This window comes from Planococcus citri, chromosome 2 (assembly GCF_950023065.1).
Source record: "Planococcus citri chromosome 2, ihPlaCitr1.1, whole genome shotgun sequence".
Classification (NCBI taxonomy): Eukaryota; Metazoa; Arthropoda; class Insecta; order Hemiptera; family Pseudococcidae; genus Planococcus; species Planococcus citri.
Window position 1 is genome coordinate 21,424,430 of NC_088678.1, and position 16,985 is coordinate 21,441,414.

A 16,985-nucleotide genomic window follows, 5' to 3' on the forward strand; every position below is an offset into this window, starting at 1 on the left:
GAATATCCAGAAGTTGATTTGGTAAGAGCAGTTACAGAGGCGCTATCAAGTTTTTCTTCAGTGGATTCATTACTAATCCAACAGACACAAGTAACTGCAGCTGTACGATGTTTGAGGAAAGCGGCAGATTCATTGGCCAGTGTAAACAGAGAGATGTGTTTAAAAATTCTACGTTCTATGGCAGCAGAAATTAGTGTACCCGGCTATGTGCAAATTCAGGTATTCGCTCTGTGCAAAATGTTCAAAATACTGGCTCTGTGCCTGAGGTAAATTCTGGCTCTGTGCCAAGCAATGATTCTGATAAAAACGGCTCTGTGCCTAATGTTGTTTCTGTGAGTCAAATTGTTCAATGTGTTATGACACAATGGAATTCGTTAGTATTTTTAAAAATCCCTTCACTTCGCTTCACTTCTCTTCTGCATGTCACATTTTTTGTCAAAATGAATACAGTCGGCATAAAGAAAAAAGAGGACGGTGTCATATACTAGCTTCCAAAGTAGCATTTTTGATAGGTATATGAAGCTAGGTATAGTCACCACTTGGCAGAGCGGACCTACCACTCAAACTAATCCATTATGATAATCAAGTATTATTTTCTATATTAATTATATTCTTTTTCAGAATAACACCGTGTCTTACTATGTATCGTAACTCCTTATATTATATTTGTGATTTCATGTCCCTTTATGCAATATATTATTTCATTATCAAAATATTCAATGTTAGATTATTACTATTTTGTCATCCTCAACAAGTTTTCCCCAACTGGGGTTTTTCCCTTTTCATGTTACATTCACATTTTTGCATACTATTGTTTGTTAATTTGTTTCATGTTTATTGGTTATGTGTAAGTAGTAATGTACTGAATACTGATAAACCGCTAAGGTACTGTATGTTATTTCCTAATGTGTCAATAAATTTTCCCCACCCCCTCGTGGGGATTGGGGCAACCTGAAAAAAAAGGTGTAGGCACCTTACCCTGCATGCCTGTTTGTCTGTTGTCTCTTACAACATCCATCTACAGATTTTTACATATTAAGGTGCAAGCACCAAAAAGCTACTCTTAACACCATCTGTTTACATACTTACTCAAGTAAACTTTTTTGTCCATTGTTCATCTTTTACTCTTGCCGCATTTCCTTCTTAAAAACTGCTATTAAAAACTACCTTTATTAGACTTTTTCATAAGGGAAACTTTTAACTTAAGTCATGTTGATTATTCTCATATTTCTGGAATTTACCCTATGTATTTTTTCTGGCAATTATTGCAACATAATGCGTCGGCCTTTTTGACCAACTGGTTGTCGCATTTGTACCCCAAAATTCTTTTCAATTATTGATTTTTCACATCGAGATGACCAATGTGGCAATTTCTTTGAACTGGCGGCATCTCCCTCTTGCTTTAGGGTAGAATTTTGATATATATACAACCAAAGGAGATGGCCAAAAGTCATGTATCTTTTTATACTTCAATTCTCTGAGACCATATTGTGCTACTGTGTTTTTTTAAAGTATTTTATTTCAAGTCAAATTTTAATCTCTTCAGTTTTTGTTCATAATATTTTTTCAAGTCTTTTTTTGTGTTTCTTTTCTCTTTTTTTTTATCAAAGTTTACACCTTTTATTCGCGAATTTCAAATTTTTAATATATCTAACAAGCTTGCTGGTGAGTTTTTCATCATTTTATTCCTACCTACTTACTATTCAATTTTTGGATAATGTGGCGGATGAACGGAAAATTTTTGATGGTATGATTCGTGATACAAGGGTAGCTTACAAAGTTGAAAAAGTATCAGTAGAATATGCCCATTACTCGTTTGATATGGCGCAAAATGTAAGCTTACCATCAAATCCGTTACAACCTGGACCATTATACTTCTTAGCTCCGTTCATAGTTGCAATTTTCGGCGTGATGAACGACACTTCGAAAATACAACATAACTTCCTAATTCCAGAAGATCGGGACCCTGGTAAGGGTGCAAATGCAATTATCAGTATGCTACACTACTACTTCGAAAATTATTCTATCAACGAGCGTCACCTATATCTTCACGCCGATAATTGTCGTGGGCAGAACAAGAACAACTATACAATGTTCTATTTACTCTGGAGAGTATTATCTGGCTTACATGAAAGCATTACTTTATGTTTTCTTCCAGTTGGACATACGAAATTCCATTGTGACTGGGCATTTGGTCTCATTAAACAGAAGTACAAAGTTACTGCAGCATCGTCTATGGATGAATTATGTGATATTGTAACAGAAAGCACACCAAAATCGAAGATTAACAAACCTGTTGACGTAAAGAAAGAGAATGTTCCTTTTTATAATTGGCAGGAATTTTTTGATTCTTTGAACTTTAAAAAAATTCCTAATATTTCGAAGCAAGCCAGTTTTATTTTTGAACATTCAAACTGTAATGAAATCGGAACAAAGCAGCATTCCTCAGATAAGGAAATAATCTATCATAAAATCTATGATGTTTCACTGGATGCTACACGCACATTTCCGGATCTCATTCCTCAGGAGTCATTTGGATTGAGTGAGGAGAGGAAAATGTATTTATACAAAAACATCAGGGAGTATTGTTCCGATTCTGCTAAAGATACTCTGTGTCCTCTCCCCCCCAAAACCCAAGGAAGCTCAAATTAAAAAAAAAAGATGAACTGAAAACGAATGGTGATACTGTTTCAAAAGCTCAAACTCCGAAAGCTCAACGTCTAACGAAGAAAGTTGCACCAAAAAAGAATGACGATATCCTGAAAGCTGTTTTTCTGACACCTAAATCGAAGAAAGAAGTGAAGAAAAAGGAAAGTTCTATTCCAAAAGTTCAAAAGAGGAAGGCAAATCAGAATGTTGTTGAAAACCATTCAAAGAAACCTCGAGGAAGGCCGAAAATGAAGTTAAGTATAAATTTTAAAAAACGAATTTTTTGTAAGACTTTTATTGTTCGTTTTTCATGTTTTTTTTTTATTATTTTAAGAAAATTTCAGTAAATGTTATTTCAAAATAATCGTTTTAAAGCAAATCTGACTTGATATTCAAAACAAAAAAAAATGATTTTTTTCCAAAAAATTTATTTTAAATTTTTTTTTAGACTTTTATTGTTTGTTTTCGATGTTTCTTTCACAAATTTTACGAAAATTTCAGTAAATTTTATTTCAAAATAATCGTTTTACAGCAAATCTAACTTAAAATTATTCAAAACATGAATTTTTTTTTCAAAAAAATTGATTTTTAAAATTATTTTTAAGACTTTTATTGTTCGTTTTTCATATTTTTTTCATAATTTTTATGAAAATTTTCATAAATTATATTATAAAATCGTAATTTGTAACTGATTTCACTTGATGGTATTTTTAACCCCCCACTTTGACCATATAAAAAAATTAAAATGAATAGATTTTCTTACTTTTTCTTTAAATGCGTTTTTCTCGGAATGAGCTTTTCTTAAACTTCAAGTTCAAATGCCTGTCACGTCGCGAATTTTGAATGTAGGTGGCTGGGGTCGGTCTCATTCAAAAGAGGACAGTTTCTAGTATCTAAATACTTACGTGATAAAATCAATTTTAAAAAATCCGACTTGTGGTACCCTTACGCTTGAGAGGTCACAATTTTATTTCAATTTTCTTAATTTTTATCTCATCATTTTCTTTTTGGATCTGGTAATTTCTTAACGGATACCTTATCGACCGTCTTCCCCTCCTTGTTTAAACAGGAATTAGGAAATATGCATTTTAATTTTAATTTTTCCGACCTTAAATATTCTGCTTACGAGTTGAGCAAAACAAGGCATCAGCGAGGGTCGCATCGCTCGCATTTCATTCAAAAACAACTGTTGGGTCGGTATGTACCGTCAAACATCATTCTGGTCGAAATTATTTTAGGAACCTACCAGTATAAACTCGATTTGTGTGCTGAGCGTTAACAGTCTGCTTTAGCTTTTCTATATGATTTGTTCCCTTTAATCGAGTCAAATGTCCATCACATCAATGTGTTTTCACGTATTTTTATGTGTTTTAATTTTTTTGCTTGTAATCTACCTTATTTCCGTACTTAGGTACTTAGGTGAAATACTTCTATATGTTTATTTTATCGTAATCGTAAGTTATTTTTCTAAAGTTCGCTTGTTATTATTGTTTTGAAACTCGTCTGAGTAACTTGTTGAGCGTATCTATGCTCAAGTTAATGTAAGATGTTTATTTTTAATAAACGTTATTGTTATTGTTTGAATGTGTAAGATGTCATTATTTGAGTCGAGTTTCCCTTCAATAAGTTTAATTTTCAATTTTATTTCTAATTATTTTATAAAATTTTATCCCCTTTTTAAAAATTACAATTTTAAAATTTTAACTTGAGTTCAATTTTATTTTGATTTGAAAACCGTTTTAAAACGCCTAGCTCAAATAAAACTCCCAGTGGGCGACCCGAAAAAAAGACATCGTCCCTGGTCGTCGAATCATTTTTGATGGTGTTACACCAACTTGTTTCCAGGTCATCAGCATTTCTATCGGCCATAACGTTGAATATTGTTCTCGTATCGATGTCGAAAATTCAAAGAATTTCTTTCCGGAACAACGCAAAGAGCCTCTCAAACAACAACCTTCAAAGACACCTACGAAATAAGGCTACAGCTCTTGCGAGCTGAGTATTGAAAATTAAACTTTGACTGGTGCGTATCTCTTCAAGTTTGGTTTGAAGTACACCAGCTAAGCGTGTTTTACAAAGTTTCCACTTTTATTAAGATATATTGTGCGTGGAATTTGCTGACAGTAATGAAGTTAACGTCGTCATCTCTTTGTTCATTCTATAGTAGCGCATATTCGACGAGGTTACTTCTTCTCTTTCTATTTCTCTTTTATAACTTTGTACAAATACATGTATACTTATAGGTATTTGTGTGCGTATAACGTACACAGAAAAAGAGCTTCAGAACTCTTTTCTTTATAGTACCTAACCAGAAAAGAAAACTATAGCGAACAAAGTTTCCTTATTAAGGTATACCACCTCTATTTCCTTCTCTCTCGCGCGTCTTTCCAAACAAAAAACTAAATATAGACGCAGTATCGAGAGCTTTGTAGCGTGCATGTAACCATATTTTGAAATTTGTCTAATCACATCGAAAGCATCCCAAGGCGTGTTTCAAGCTCATCGTACCAAACAACATCAACCTTGGGTAGTCGAAGAAGAGAAAAAAAATCACCGAATGTAACGCAACAACCTCCCGAGAGAATATAAAAATAGAAACGAACGAGCTTTTTGCTGTATATGAAGTAGAGAAACCTGCACCTAGTATACGATACACATGTAATGCGATGAGAAAAATGACACGATGGCTGTGTTGTGTTTGAATCAACAAAAAAAAAAAAAAAACCGAAGGAAAAACTACACATACCTACACGAACGACAACGTATTTCAATTATACCCACTCACACCAAAAAATAGACTGTGCGTTTCACTTTCGCCATTTTTTTTTCTTTCTTTGACGACAACAATGGAGCTACAACTGAATCAAATTTATCGCAAAATTTTCCACATCAAGCAGCGTTAGTGGCGTCGCTTAAAAATCGATTCAATCAAACATCGATAAAATCGGTCTCAAAACATCGAATTTTCACCGATTTTTTGCACTGTCGATTTTATCATTCTAAGAAAACTGATTTTTTTCAGTTTTTCGTTTTTTTTATTTGATGGGAAGTTTAAAATTTTATTTGTTTATTCGTTTTTATTTTATTTTTTGAAAGAAAATAGGTTTTATATGAAGGGGAAAAATTGAATTTTGTCTAGGTTTTTGTGCTAAAAAAAGAGGAAATTTTTACAAAATAGAATTTTTCCTTTTTTTTCAAAAAAAGTTGAATTTTTGAATTGGGGGGGGGGGCTGAATGTCAATTCCAAAGGGGAAAGGGGGATTTTTTTCATTATAATTTATGTTGATATGGGTAGTAATTTTTTGTTTTTTCAGGATTGGAGGGCATGGAAGAGTGCCTCGGAACTCCAGATCCGGAGGTACGGTGAGTGGTGGTACAAACTTCAGATTTGGATATACCTAATCGGGTACGACTAAGAAAAAACTTATGTGAACAAGTTGCCTATTTTGAAAATAGAAGGGGCAAAATTACATTTTAATAATAAACAAATGAAATGAAAATGTTGATGGTGGGAACTGGTAGTACTTTGAAAACTGAGCAAATTTTGTCCTTACAAATTTTTGCCTAACTTGAAAATTGAAGGGGCTATGACCACATTTAGAATAAAAAAAGACTCGAAGAAAAAATCAATAGCGAAAATGGATTCTACATTCAAAATTGATCAAATTTTATTCTCTTCAATTTTTGGTCCAGATCAAAATTGAAGGATCTACGCGACATTTAAAGTAAAAGAAATTTCAAAAAAATTGAGCAACCCTTGAAATTTCTCATACTTTGAATGTCGGTAGCTCCTCCAATTTTGATCTGTGCCAAAAATTGAAGAGAATAAAATTTGATCAATTTTGAATGTAGAATCCATTTTCGCTATTGATTTTTTTCTTCGAGTCTTTTTTTATTCTAAATGTGGTCATAGCCCCTTCAAATTTCAAGTTGGGCAAAAATTTGTAAGGACAAAATTTGCTCAGTTTTCAAAGTACTGCCAGTTCCCACCATCAAAATTTTCATTTGATCTGTTTGTTATCAAAATGTCATTTTGCCCCTTCAATTTTCAAGATAGGCAACTTGTTCATCTAACGTTTTTTTTCTTAGTCATACCCGGTTATATCCAAATCTGAAGTTTCGACCACCACTCCCCGGACACCCTGTATACGACACGTACATGACCATCGTAAATGACCGTACATAAGACAGGCATAGAAGGGTATTTTTTCGCATCTCATCGCCGTTTATGCTAAAATATAACCACTTTCATCTTCTCTGCATATGCAGTATACGTTGGTAATATGATAAAATATACGTGGCCAACACCTCTGGCATTTATTTTGATTGAATTTTAATGCATTTTAACATACGTCAACATTCACAGCATAATAAGTAAGTATATCTACGTACATATAATAAGTAATTTATGCCATTAATGCGTTGGAAAAAAAATATCCTATGCTAGTCTGGTCTCGCTGTAGAGTACAGAAGACACATTACAATGTATTTAAAGCATTATGTCGCCGAATATGAGCACCTCTTGAAAATTGATAATACCCAGATGCCATAATAATTACGATTTTGACGTAATTATGGTGCATATGAACGTCCTGTAGCCATCGTTTGAAACTTTCCCAAACACACATTCTACAAAATCGAGTAGGTATTAATGTCCTCTTTTTTCAAATTATCCTCAAACATCAGCATCTTACTTTTTATGAAGAGTGGAGTTGGCACAGGTGCGATAATTGTAAGTTGGTTGATCGGATTACTGTTTTTCAGCCTTGTTCTTTGGAAGAATTGTGTAATTGAAAAATAATAATAAAGGTAATATGTAAGGATGTGGATAAGGTTGCATTACTTCCTTTACCCAATGCACTTATTGAAAAACTACGGTTGAAGATTCCATTCTTTGATCGACGACTTTACTTTGAGATGAGGAGTAAGATGTCGCGCTCACAACAAGCTTAGGATGTGATTCTAATTTTCATTTCAAAAATCCAAAAAAAATATAAAACACAAAACACAAAAAAATTTAGCACTAGTTAGGTTAGATTATCATCAAGTAATTACGTTACGTTAGGTTAAGAACCAAAAAAATTACAAAACACAAAATCCAAAAAAAATACATCCTTCGTTAGGTTAGGTTAAAAACTATGAGCTCAATTCACCTACGTTAGGTTAACCTCACACCTGAAGCCCGAACACATAATTTTCCACCAGCCCTCCGTGGGAACACAAACCTCACGGGCACTTTTGAACTTGAGCCCGAACCCTTGAATTTCCCACCAGCTGGCCATGGAAATATGTACCACCAACACGGGCACTTTGGGACCGGGGCCCGAGCACACCAACTTCCCACCAACACACTGTGGGAAACATCAGGCTCGGCTCGGACTGTTCCAAAGTGACCCATATACTACTGATATTCATTTGAAAGTGCTTACATACCATACGTATCTAAATAATCAAATATCTCCAAGTAAAATCATCTTCTCAAAAATATTTCAGAACGGTATTCATGTATCAGAATTACACAGTATGTAAATAATTCGGAATAAATTTATCCTACCCCCGAAAAAATTACCCTGTATTTCTCCCACACTTCTACACTAGCGGTTAAAAATTAAAAATTAAATCATTGTAGGCCACGTATCTGTCCGCAGCACGGTTCTAAAAATGCTGCAGTCATCAAATGGTCTTTAAAAGTTTACTTTACGGGGAAATTAGTGTCGTGTAATATATTCTATAATATTAAACGAGTATCTGCCCCGATGTTAATACCTCGCGCTGCTGCAAACTAAAGATAATACTGTACCAAGGGGCAAACAGCGTGAAAAAGTGGAACACTTATGACGTTGACATCGCGCCTCTTCAACGTTATACGATGCCATGCCGTGACTTCAACAATACCAAAGAGCTCGAGCTCTCGTCAGATTTTTTTCACGATAAAAATAAAAATTACGATACAAAGAATGAAGCAGAGACGATGGTATACAGAAAACTAGTGATGTTTTTCTATGGTGGTATAGAAGCACGATGAAAGTCGTTCTCGTTCTTCATTTATAGTATAGCGATGGGAGAAAAAACACGAGACCTACAAGTTCGTGACTAAGTTCACTGATGTGGGGCTTATTCGCTTAGCTTATTATATTTCAAAAAAAAAAAAAAAAAAAAAACTGCCGAATGGAACTTGGCAATCAGAAAATTACTTAAATAGAAATATTATAGAATCAAAATCAAAGTTGAATTCACTTTTGGTAAATTTACGTAAGTATGTACAATTCATACGGCACCAAGATTATTTAAGAAATCTAAAAAATAAAATTAAACCAGAGACTGAGATCTTACAAAGCGACCTCTTTATGAAAACACTTATAATGTGTACAACATTTTGGCCCATCAAAAGCCAATCGACTGTAATCGTAATTCACCGAAAAACGAGTGTTCTCGAATGAAAATGAATTGAATTCCTCGAGGAAAACCCTTTTTCGATACTTTACGCCGAAAGAAAACAACTTAACATGAAATTCTCGGCATAAAAAGAAAATTAACTTTCGATGAAACGAATTGAGCTGTTTTGTCGTCAAAATGAATACTTTTTCCAAACTTGTAAAACTTGGATTAATAAAGTTAAAATAGCTAAGACCTCGATTTCTTATCCGACTTTTCCCGTTCAACCCAAAGGAAAAAATTTTCAAATCGAATCTCATAAATTCACATTTTCTCATTCAGTTGGATTCTCATTCCGCTTCAATTGAGTGAAATGCGTAATTTCTATACCATGTATACAAAAGCGCCGAATTTCCTATCGAGAAATCAAAAGTAACGAATGTTATTATGAAATTCTCTCTGAATGACGAGGGTTGTAAATGCAAACTGAGTCGTAGTCTAGCCTTGGCTGAAATTTATCTTTTTTGTTGCATGAGTTTAATCTATACGTGCACGTTTCCCGCGCGTTTTTTTCTTTAGGTAAAGGTTAGGTGGATCAAGATAAATATATTGTATACCTGTATACGAGATCTATGAGAAAAACAGACATGAGTTTACTGTTGGAATTTTGCAAAATTTTCGAAGTAAGTAAGTTTTGCAATTTATTCGACTCCGAGGATCTTTGTTAATTAAAGATGAACAAAAAATGTTCTGTTCATAAAGATTATCAGTCACTTATGAACTTTTATTGAACTGGTAATGCAGATTGCAGAGGGCCAACTGACTAGCGAGTGTGAAGTTGACCCAAGCTACTTGATACCAATGCGTTGTAAAGTTTAGAATTTTTGATTATGTATTAATTTTTGTTATTATTTTACCTATTATTAATTTTTTTGTTTTTTATGAAAATTTAATCAAGTACATATATAATTAAAGGACACTATATCAATGTAAACTAATCATTGTCAATCCTAAAGCTCTGGCAATTCTACAACCTGAACTACCTACCTCATATTACTAATGTTAATGTAGTTGATCATACTCCTGGAAGTTCTGGAATGCATTTCGAAAAGCTTACTGGAAAGAACGGAGGAAACGTCTTTTTAATGGATACTATCCCACACCTCAACGATCTTGCTGGTACTTCATTGTTTTGAGATTTTGACATAGATTACGTTAATATTCATATTGATTATTTCAATTCAGCATCCCATTTTCATTTCCGTTATTCTAGATTTACAATTAGCTCCAAGCTCAAACATTGAGAACAAGATAACGGAAAGTTATTATCGCTTTCATCAAAAAAATACCTAAGTACAATTATCTCGTATGTAAAATTTCCTTTCATACGAGCTTTATTTCATGTCCCCCAACCCCTAGGGGGGATTAGGATAGGAGTATCTCTTAAACAAGTTCTAGTTAACAGTGAGATTGAAACTGCAAAGATTTGGCAACAGCACTTTACAACCTGAGCACAAAAATAAACGAACTTACTCGAGTAGGAGAGGTCATCACTGTCGCCTTGTATGGGGGTGAAAAGGAAGACGACCTTGATGAATACAGATTTAAATGCTTTGCAAAGTCAGTGAAAAAAAGCTTCGATGCTGGCCTCAATCCTGTGACAAAAGCTGCAATGGCTCAGCACTATAAGCGAGTATTTTTTGAAATGCAGAGAAACATAAGGACACCCTGTAAAATACTTCAACCCGTCTTAATCATGAGACGTTGCGTGAAAGCTTGCATCCAAAATCTGAGTAGTGACACCGACAAGTAAAATTGATCAACGTCAGCTGGTCCTCCCAGTTCTGACACCTTTGATGGTCAAGGTCATAAAGCAAGTTGTGGCATTGAGAAACCATCTGATGAAGTTACCAGTACCTATGGGGAATCAGACTATGGAGGATCTTCCAAATTACCTCTTTGCTCTGAACTGTGACAATTCTGATGGAGCCTTCATCAACAGTAGCAAGGCATTTCAAATTGTGTTAGAGGAACTTGAAATTCACCCTGGAGTATCAGCTTACAGAGTATGTAATGCAATGGCAACAGCCACCATTTTTGAAAAAGGCCCACTCATCAAAAAATTGTTGCAAAATGGGTGGTTTTGTCTAACCAATACTGGTGAAAGAGTTTGAGACCTTGATGACAAGGGGTAAACAATGTAAACATTCCCTACCTTTATTCTGGTGCATGGAAAAGCACCTTCACTTGGCATCCAGAAGATATGGATTTATATTCAATAAATTATTTATGTGGGCAAGCCAAGTCATGATGACTATTTTATAGTACACATGTTAATTCACACTTTTACTTATTTAAAATTTAGTCACTAATATTATTTGTATGTTTGTATTCCAAGTTGCAAGCTACATTAAATCAGTCAACTTTGATGTTTTATAGAACAAAACTAAAAATTGAGAAGAATTCTCAACAAACTTATAAATGCTAATACAAAGTTACCAGAGGTAAACACTCTTCCTTTATTTTGGTTTGTGGAAAAGCGCTTTCAGTTGGCATACTGAAGACATGGACTTATATTCAATAAATTATTTACACTCAGGCAAGCCAAAGTCATGGTGATGCTTTTATATGTAGTACCTTCTTTAATTTACACTTTTATATATTTAAAATTTAGTCACTAATGTTATGCTCGCCTCGCATCACTATCACTTTTGAGCTTATTTTATTTATGAATATCATCGAGTCTGAACTGAGCTTAATTTAATTATTAATAAATTATTATTATTATTAAACTATTTTAATCGAGTCTAAACTATTTTTATCGAGTATTCTGGTATATTTTTAGCAACTGAACCATATATGTACCTATGTATTGATTTTAACAGTAGGTTAGTAAGGGTACTCACCAAATCGCCGATGTGGGTACTTCGCCGATCGCCAATGTTTACCTCTTCCCCCCTTTCAGCCACTGCCACCTTTTAAAAAACCTTTTATACTTCTTAATTTATTACACCTTTGGTGACCCGCTGTGATTCCTTATTTATTATCATATTCCATTAGAATACAGCGGGCCACCAAATGTAAAACCCTTGTAAATTTTCAGTAAAAATATCTAAATTACAAATCAATAATAAAAAGATGGAAATCACCCTCCGACTGACTGGAACCACAATTTTTCCGCCATTTTTCGACCCTTTTTAGATATAAACCCCCGAAATTGCTAAATTCTCGTCCAGTTCTCTCTCAGTATTTTGACAGTCAGCCTCCGTGCAAATTCTTCTCGCTAACTTGTGTCGCGAAATCTTAATTTCATTTTTGTCAAGTTTCATTTAATTTTTACCGAGTTCCTGATTTTAAATCAAACGATTGTTCAAAGTTGCGCGAATATAAAAAACGACAATTTTCTTGATTCTACCGATTTTAAAGGGAACAACTTTTAAGTTTCAATCGAATTATCGAAAGAATTATTTACTTAAATTTTACCGTCGAGATATCTCCGTTTTCGTTTTTGTTATCTTCAATTTTAAGCAAATTTGCGTCCGTTCCAGTTACGAGTATTTAATAATAGAACATGAATCCACAATTAGTGTAAGTTATTTTAATATTTAAATTTTGTTTGCATGTTGTAAATTTTGTTATTTTAATTATTTGGTGACAGTTTGTAAAATCTAATATAATATTTTTTTTGCATGATTAAAATTATTTTAAAATTTACATATCTCCGATTTATTTTCGAGTGAAGGAACATAACACTAATATTATTGTATGTTTGTAGTCTAAGTTGCCAGCTCCATTAAATCAGTCATCTTTGGTGTTTTATAGAACAAAACTATGCATACATGGTAGAACAAATTTCTCAATATAATTTTTTTCAGATGGTACAAATATTCAAAATTTTGAACATTGTGAAAAAAAGTGCCACAGCGTTTGTGGATATTTTCATTCATGATCGTAATGCATTCCCAATAGTTTATTGCGGAAGTAGGTTCCGCTGGGACGAATCAAAAGTCACCATTGCACCAATGGGCCCAATCAGGATTTCCATAAATGATCCGATTGAAACTGTAATGGCATTAATAAAAAAATGCTGCTGGTTTTGGACTATAAAGGATATGTATATTATGATGAGCTACTGTATGCTACAGGGATGCCGCCGATACTATCGATTGCCAATCGATTAACTTTCCCCTATTATTGCGATTATCGTGATATCACGATACCAACAACTTGCGATCTTTTCCGCAAGGATCGCTATTATACAACAGGAAATCAATGATTACTCCAACTTTTAGGGCATTTTTTGAATAAATCAATGATAATTATTTCAAAAGGAAAAACTCCAAGCTTCAAAATGAATTGAATATTGATTATTCATCGGATATTATTCATTTCTAGTCTAATAGATGTAATGTAAAATATGTTCAACATCAACACCAAAGATTGACAATTTTCACACTAAGGCGAGTCGCTGAAAAAGGCTGTACTTCAAAAAGTAAGCGAAAATAAGCTATCAGGGCTTCATTTTTGAAAAGTACAGGCTGTTACGATTATTTTAAGTTATTCGCGAATGAAATTTGTTGAAAATTGTTCATTTCCGAGTGATTTGAAATCTTTGTTTACAACATTTTTGTATTTCATTTGATTAGATTTCAACCTAGTTTTTGCATAATTTTGAATGAATAATTGTTGAAAATATCTTAAAATGATCGGAAACACTTCTACTTTCCAAAAATCAAGCCCTCGTAGCTCAATTTCTCTTCAATTTGCAAAATTTTAGTTTGTTAGTGAGATGACTAGAATTAAATTCGTTCATTTTGAAAGAGGTGGCAAGCTATAAAGGCCTGTATATCACAAATGAAGCAAAAATAAGCTACGGTGGCTTAATATATGAAAAGTACAGGCTGTTACGATTATTTTAAGTTATTCGCGAATGAAATTCGTTGAAAATTGTCTATTTCCGAGTACCAATTTGAAATCTGTTTACAACATTTTTGTATTTCATTTGATTACAGTTCAACCTTAGTTTTCGCATAATTTTGAATGAATAATTGTTGAAAATATCTTAAAATGATCGGAAACACTTCTACTTTCCAAAAATCAAGCCCTCGTAGCTCAATTTCTCTTCAATTTGCAAAATTTGAGTTTATCAGTGAGATGACTAGAATGAAATTTGCTCATTCTGTAAGAGGTGATGAGCTAAAAAGGCCTGTATTTCAAAAATGAAGCAAAAATAAACTACAGTGGCTTAATTTTTAAAAAATAGAAGCTTTTACGATTATTTTAAGCTATATATGATCAAAATCTGTTCAAAACTGCTTATTTTAGAAGAATCGGTAATCTTTGTTTACAAAATTTTTATTGCAATGTTGGTGTTTGAATTTCACTGTTTGGTCTTTTCCAAACGGATTTCGATCACTAATAGCTTAAAATAATCGTAAAAGTTTCTATTCTTCAAAAATTAAACCACTGTAGCTCATTTCTGCTTCGTTTTTGAAATACAGGCCGTTTTAGCTCGTCATCTCTTATATAGAAATTAGTAGATTCTAGTCATCTCGCTGAAAAGCTCAAATTTTACAAATCAAGTGGAATTTAGCTTCAACGAATTTACAGAATATTTCCAAGATGCAATCAACAGCGTATTTGCCCAAATCACTTGGTTTTTTATTCTGGGTTGTTTATATGTGGCATACAACTTTTTCAATAAAAAAGAAAACATTGAAAAGGAACCCGCAGCACAAGAAAATATTGTAAGTTCCTAATTTTTGTAATAAATTTTAATTTACCTATTAATGTAATATAAATAATTCTTGCTTTTATTTTGTTTTCTCTACAGGAACAAGGTTCAAAAAATGAAATCGAACATTCATGTCCTCGGATTTATGTGATTACTGTGAATGGCTCCGAGGCATCGACATCGACCGTTTAGATGTAGATGAATTGTCAATGAGATGAATGCGTGTTTATTTTTGTTTATTTTTCAAAATAATTCAAAATTTCTTCTACTGAGAACATATTTACTGAAATTATTCCTCGATCCTTTATATCAGAAATTGAGAATATTGTTGTTTATGAAAAATCTATTCCATATAAATCTATCTTAAACTATACTTTTCCAAATATTAATCCAAACTATTCTCCCTATGAATATCCTCCTAGTACAAATTGTGAAATGAAAGATGAATGCACCTATACTCATGATTTCTACAACGCACTGACAAGATTGGATTCCTTCATTAATAATCAACTTCAACACATTCGTTTCGATGCAAAAATGTGTAAAAAAAAACATTCAAGAAGAAAAAGAGCATTTATGCTAGGAAAACTTTATGGCAATTTCCTAGATTTTTTTTTTTTAGTTTTTTATAATATTTTCTAAGTTCCTATTTTCAATAATTCTAAATTTAAAATGTGCAATTTATTACCCTATAGAAATGAAGACAAATCACACTGCCGTCTGCTTAAACGATTCGAAGTTACCACTCCTGCTGGTGAATGCTTCGACTGTCGGTACCACAACCACAAGATAAGACAAGTGAAATTGACAGTCTTGAAATTAAAGACAATCCTGCTGATTGTAACTCAGACAGCTCTAGTGCTTTTAGTATGATAGTGGACCCACCCAAAAAACATTATGAAAAAAGTTATTTGAGTTGGGCCTTAGGCTTTGGAAATGACTTTGAAATGTACCTTGGTGCAAATACTAAGGAAGTGGAAACCGAGTGTGATTTAGGCGCTACTTTGAATGTAGTCCTTTGTTTGACACAGATGGTTCCTTTTCTTGATAGATTACATGCATCTATTAATAACTTCAAGCTTGCTGTTGAGAACCTTTATGCATTTAATCCTGCATTCTGCTTAGAAACAGTAAATGAAGTAAGAAAAGACCTAATACACAGAATGCCTCAATCTCCACAAGGCCAAGTGCAGCAAAGAATTTAATTTACACGTTGGGAACCATTAGAAAAAATGTCATTCTATTCAGATCTCTTCACCACCATTCCTCATTCCAGTAAAGTGCGTGATACTGTTCCCTACACTACTGCAGAGGATGAAGAAGAGTTCGACATAATTAATAAAGAACTCTCAATTGATTTTTAGAAAATAAAAATGATATTTAAAATATAACTTACTGTTCAGAATGAAAATTTCTATTTGTAGATGGTAATTTTTCATTATCTTTATAATTTTTAAAAATAATTATACATTTTTTGCATCCATTTTATTCTTTAAAAATTACATTTATCATCACTTTTCAGCACCATTTTCATTTTTCAAAGAGAACTGACAAAAATTCTTAATATGAAATAAAGCTACTTCCCAGCAACCAGTGTTGTTGCGAGATTAAGCGGCCAACTTGCCTAGTAATTATCACAGGTTCTTTCAACGTTATGATGTAAACACTGATTTTATGATCCCTTTCTACCTGATTAATTTATATCCATTCTTTTTTACCTCTGTTGCTCATGAAGTCAATGGTGAATATCTAACCACTGCGTATGTGGTATGTCTGTAATTTACGTAATTCTCAATAATTCCAAGTTCTTCTTTTTTGTGATTTTTATCAATATTTTAAATAGATCGCGAATTTATTTAATTTTCATTTTGTGAATCAGTTCAATTTCAAATTTTGTCTGTTTTATCATTTTTCAACTTCAAATTTCGTCTGTTTAATTTTCAATTTTTATTTAATCTCGAATTTTGTGATTTTATTGAACATATTAATTGTGAGTCCGTTGGAGCAACAAGGCAATTTATCAAAACTGTAAGTTTTTAACTACATATGATTTTTTATTCAATTTATTTTAGTATTTTTCTCTGAATTTTCTTGGAATATTTTCATTTTGATTTTTCATCATTTTTATAATTTGATAATTTCTATTTCAATTTCCCATTATTTTTACAAATTAATAATTTAATGATTTAATGATTTTATGATATTTTTTTTGTATATGTAGGTACTT

At 32.9% G+C, this 16,985-nt stretch overlaps 1 protein-coding gene and 1 non-coding gene across 14 annotated transcripts in view; both read right to left on the reverse strand.

Annotated features, from left to right (window-relative positions):
• LOC135834981 (multiple PDZ domain protein-like) overlaps window positions 1–16,985 on the reverse strand; it is a 382,459-nt gene that overhangs the window by 361,065 nt on the left and 4,409 nt on the right. The gene's annotated exons all lie outside the window — the stretch shown is intronic.
• LOC135838263 (small Cajal body-specific RNA 8) lies at window positions 8,271–8,406 on the reverse strand. The gene has a single exon (XR_010557353.1). It is a non-coding gene; the product is annotated as a small Cajal body-specific RNA 8 (non-coding RNA).